This window comes from Triticum dicoccoides, chromosome 1B (genome assembly GCF_002162155.2).
Source record: "Triticum dicoccoides isolate Atlit2015 ecotype Zavitan chromosome 1B, WEW_v2.0, whole genome shotgun sequence".
In the NCBI taxonomy this organism is placed as follows: Eukaryota; Viridiplantae; Streptophyta; class Magnoliopsida; order Poales; family Poaceae; genus Triticum; species Triticum dicoccoides.
In genome coordinates this window covers 326,100,448-326,106,243 of record NC_041381.1, presented here as the reverse complement: position 1 = coordinate 326,106,243, position 5,796 = coordinate 326,100,448, and positions in this window count along the sequence as shown.

Here is a 5,796-nt window from a genome sequence, read left to right as displayed (position 1 = left end):
ACGGCTACTGTTGGGTGCTCATGCGCTCATCGCCGCTGAACCAGTTGAGGACGCCCAAGTTGGAGGAACAGGTCGCATGGCACAAGCGGCAATGCGTGAGGGATAGGTTAGAGGCGGGTCTGGCGTTGGCGTGGAGCTGGGCAATCGCGCGCTCGCACCGGTTGATCCTGAGGACGGGCTCATCATGCCCGTCCTCTAACTCTCCCTAACAATGGCAGAGTCGGATGTGCAGCGGCTCTAGCGGATGAACGCCAAAGTGGTTCGACTCGCCAACGAGTTGTCGAAGCGTGAGGCGACGACGACGGGGACAATAAAGGCGAGGAGGCACGCCGAGGAGCGGGAGCGCTTGTTCCATAGGCTACTCATGGTATGGATGGACGTGTCGGACGACGAATCAGACATCAGTGACGCATCCGCATCCATCTCCTACGACGACGACCCCCCGTCGGCTGACGCCTACATCGACGGCTAGAACAGCACTGCCGACCGCAAGGGGAAGGTGATGGCGAGGAAATGGTGATTTCCTCCACCCTTTGTTGTATAATTTAGTTTTTTAATTATGTTTAAGTATTGTCCGACCGGTGAAAATTGTTTATTTTTGTCTGATGATCATATTTGTGAATTATGCCTGATTTTAGTAGGTTTGTTGCTCGGGCGTTGGTCTACGTAGGTTAAACTGCGTACGTTGCATGTGTTGCATGGATATGAGGGGCATGATTTGTTTTTGAAACTCGGAAAAAGATTTACCATTTTCATTGAATAAGTAAGAAGGTTTTAGAGTTTGCGGCGAAAAGGCTGAATTATAAAGCATCAGTCTCGCGACATTTAATTACGCAAATGCTTCGCTCTAGCGAGACACCACAAATTACACTCCTCTTTGATCCTGGCGAAAATGCTTCACTCTAGTGAGATACCACAAATTACACTCCACTTTGATCATGGCAACAATAACTTCAACCGGCACCGCCATATTGCGGAAGCCCCTTTGTGTTTCGTTCCTTCCATATTTCCCACGAAGCGAGTAGCATGAGGGAGATGAGCGGCCTTCTGGCTGCGTCTTCCAGGTCGCGTTGAGGCTGAAGCAATTTTTAACTGAGTTCATGTTACCCCACTCCAGGAGGTTCGCTTCATGAAGGCCAAGCCAAACCTTGATCAGACCCCAAACTCTAGATGTGTATCTACGCTAGAAGGAAAGGTCTGCCGCCCATTCTTGGACTTGTTTACAGAGGGGGGCAAAGGTTGCAATTTGGTCATCCTTGTCGCTGCAGCCGGTCCGCCGACCAAATCCTGTTGTTGATTACAAGCCAAGCAACAAAAGTTGCACTTTAGAGGGGCCCAATTCTTCCAGACCTTCTGCACAAGTTCCGTGTCAATTAAGTCCCCGAACTGGACCTTGTATGTTGACGCGATAGATTAGCGGCCATCATTTGTTAGCTTCCGGGAGATGGTATATGCCTTATCCGAGTTGAGGTGGATGAGGGAAGTTTTTCCCATAGGTTGACGAACTCGGTTAGATGATTAACGGAGATCCTGCACTGATATTAATTTTGAAGACCCAAAAGTTGTTGTGTATCGTCTTTTCGACCAGTAGTTCTTTCTTCTGGATAACAAGAAGATTTGGGGAGCATATCTTTGGACCTCATCCCCTCAAACCAGGCTGACTCCCAGAAAGAAGCACGAGCCATCACCAATTTCCACTTTGGTAGCAGTCGCAAAGATGTCGCGGTCAGCACTGTCACAGGGGTTCCCAGTCCCCAGCCAAGGTTTAATTGGATCCATCCATTGAACCACAACCACTGAATACGGAGGTACGGGATTTTAGATACAAGGATGTGGGCGCGCCAAAATGAAGAGGGCCTGCGAACACGCACGGGCACGTCCGCGAGCGTTTGAGGGGCGAATTTTCTGTGAGGGGAGTGCTCCGATTCTCCCGATGGTGGACGCCTCTTCATTCCGAGGGGCGTTTGAGGGGCAGATTTTCCGGGAGGGGAGTGCTCCAATCCTCCCAATGGTGGACACATCTTCATTCCGAGGAATGTTTTCTCTTTCTTTTTTCTTTTCATGGGAGAGGGATTTTTCGATAAATAAAGCCATCGGAGGTCCTATAGTACATCACCATGACTGATGAAGAAACCTTCTTAGCTGTATGCTTCAATGGGGTAGATACTATTATTAAAAAATCATTATTGTCCTCCGACCTCTGCATGATAGGTCAAATAGTGAGTCAATGCACATGCATAAAAAATTACCAGAAGATGACATACAATTTTTGAGACGCCAACATTTTGGGATATGAAGTCGACTTGGATAAGTTTGGACCTCATGGGATTATCGTTTAATTTGTCTTGCAAAGTTAATCCAACCATCTAAAGAGTTAGTTTCTGCAGATTTTTTTTCTTTTTAAAAATTTACATGGGCAGGCATTCCGACCCATGTTAGGGCATCTCCAACATTGACCCGCAAATTTATTTTCGCATCCATTTGCGGGTAGGACGACCAATCCGTGGACACGGATGCGAGAGCCGACCATCCAACACTACCGGCATACATTTCAAAACCTGTTTAAACAAACCGGACGAAATTCATTACATTTCAGACATATTTAACTAAAAATATACCGGACTAAGGTAAAACTAGTCTAAGTTCGACGCCGGCAAATATCCATTCCAACGACATGGATACCCTTGACTAGTCTTCGGCTGGGCTCGGGGGATCTCCATTGTCTTTCCCATGTCCGGTAGCCCACTCATCGGACTCCCATGAGCCCCTGAGGTATACGCTTCAGCGCAAAGAAACTCCGCTTCCCCATGTTCGGTTGCGCCGCTCATCGAAGTGGCACCACCCGGATATGTTTTAACCGGAGGGGAAGCGTGCCCTCCGCTTCCGGTAAGCATAGACCAAGTTGTTTTTCAGGGCGAAGGATGACGGTGGCTTGCGAACCGAGCAAGACACTAACTATATACGTTGGCGTCACCTCTGCGATTGACTTCATGGGACCCAAGCGGCGGAGGCCTCCCATGTTCTACTTCTCATCGATAATGGTGGCGGGCACAGATGTGATGGCCATCGCCTCGTCAGTCTTCGTGAAACCGGCTTCTTTCTCCGCCAGTAGGGAAAGGTTCCGAGAACGTTGATGGCGGATGGCGCGGTCACAGGCACGGGAGGAGTGGTACGACACAGTGTTGTCCACTGCAGCCAAGATGCTCGTGCTGCTGTGCTCCCCCTCGTGCCGGCCTAGAGCAACTCGCCACTCCACGACGAGCTGGCTTGGAACGGCGAGTTGTTGAGCCACGTGTCGGCTTGGAGCTTCTGCCTCTGCGAGCTGGCCTACAGCCGCCTGGACCGTCGAGGGAGGTGGGGCAGAGAGTTGTCTGGCTCCTATCCGGCGAACTCAATGGGCCACCCAACCGACTTCTATGCCAGAGAACTCGTCTTCCTGCTTGATGGATGCCATGGAGATTTTGAAGAAAATGATGCAAGAAGAATATGGGAGCGGAGATGTGGTGCGACTTTTGCCCGGCGTCTAGCATTGTTTAAATAGCGGGCAGATGCCCGAAGCCAACCGAAGTTGTGTTTAATGACGGATGGCTCGTGAATGGACGTGTGGCCGGATTAGATTTCTCGACACACGCACGAATTTAATGGACTGTGATTTAAGGGCTAAAGAGGCATTTTCATAAAACTGTGAAATCTAAATGGACATACTCATGTTAATTAGTCCTTCTAGTAAAAAAACATTACACTCTAGATGCAGTGTCGGTCAAACATTTAATAGTAGCTTGAACACATATGTATTTTAAAAAGTCAATTTGATATATGAAAATCATATGTACATATTTGTCTTTATATAATGTGTCATAATACAACAATTTTCTTAGAGTAAAACTAGTCAAATGTACATTCAGGAGACCGCATCAATATCTATAACAGCACCTTTTGATGGCTGGAGAGAGTGCAGTGTGTTGTTTGTCAATTTATGTTCGTGAAGGGATTATGTTATCATTACAGTAGTACCATCTTCTCTGTTCTTCGCGCAGATCTTCCTGCGGAATTGATGGTTCCTTGGGATCATCATCTTCTTTACTGCAGTCAGTACTCTGACACAGTTTCTACGAGTGTTGGGATTTATTAATCTTGACCGAACAGCTTGGTGTTGTTCAACGGGCCAATTAATCCTGAGCAATGTCATCGATGTGCACAAAACTCCCCTGTATCGTGCAATATGGATGAGTTCAAGTAACAGTGATGTCATGCAGTTCATCGGTTAGTGTAATTCTGAACAAAACCTAGGGAACATAGCTCTCGAAATTGGCATCTCAATTTCAGGGTTCGCCACAGATCTTCAAGTGGAGCTTACCATATGACAAATTAACATGAAGAGATATTCAATTTTTTTCTACTACCGGGTGTAGTTACTCTCACTTTTGTTTCCTACGTTCTAGGTAGTATCTATCATATCGGAGAGTATGTACGCGTAGTATATAGTATGTAAGAATATTTAGATAGTATATATACTATTTTTTAGATAGTATGTAGTATATTTTGAGCATACTCCTTTGTACGTACAAATATGTACGTATTTCACAAATGTTATAAAAACATGGGCTCACATGCAATTTTTTTACATAGCTTGCTTTGGAGTATCTTAGATATAGTATGTGAACATACTGAAATAATAAAGTAGAGTATATAATACCACATGATAGTATATGAGAAATGGGTGTAACTACACCCGGTAGTAGGATGCATTTTACATATATATATATATATATATATATATATATATATATATATATATATATATATATATATATAACATCGGTTTGCTATCAACACTTGTTGTGGAGGTGGTTATCGGAACCGTTTATATGCATCGTGATTCGCACCCTTGAGTGGATAAGGTTCCGAATTATTGATTTGCTGATTTTCGCCATGACCAAAGCGGATATGTTGGATGAACCTTTACCCATAGAGCCTCCTGAAATGGCAGCCTAGTGCCTGCGTTTTCAGGCTTGGTCAAAACAAGATTGCAGAGAACTTTCGAAGGTAATGGGCATGGCCAGTAGCTACTTCGGGCAACCATTAAAGTATATGCTGGGGTGTCATCTACTAAAGGTTCCATCAACAAGCTTGCTAGTTTGGGTATGTAAAATCTGGCACTTCCATCTTGCATTAGATACGGTTCAACATTGTTTGCCATCCGGTGCATTAACTATAACTTGGCCCCTGAATCAACAGTTTTGAATTAACTGTCGTCGTTTATTAGGATGCTTGAATCCAAGTGCATTCAGGCAATGTGCCAATTCGTACAGTCGGGTAAGTGGTGTTGTAGCAGCTATGTTCATTTGTGTGCATTACCCTGAATCAAAATCACTTCGAAACACACGTAGCGATGTTAACTAGTACGTACATTTTAGTGAATGGCTCTATACAGAGGCAGAATTCTTTCATGCGAACTGCATCGGTAGAACTAAAACATGCTACCATGTCTTGTCTTTGCAGTATTGTGACAAACTACAACGACATCACTCACTGTTTTCTCTAGTGAATATATGCGACAAGCTTGGATCTTCAGAAGAAAGCAAGAGTTGTATATTTTGTTGGGTATTAACAATAACCATACCATGTTTTTTATTGACCCCGACTACAAATGGCGACAGTACAAGGCAAGGCAAACGACGATGCATCGACGCCCACGAGAGCTTAGTTTCAGTGCAAACTGGCACCAACACTTTGTTTGATGATGTGCTGCAAGCGTTTCACCATCCAGAAATTGTGTGAGTGTCAGGTTCCAAA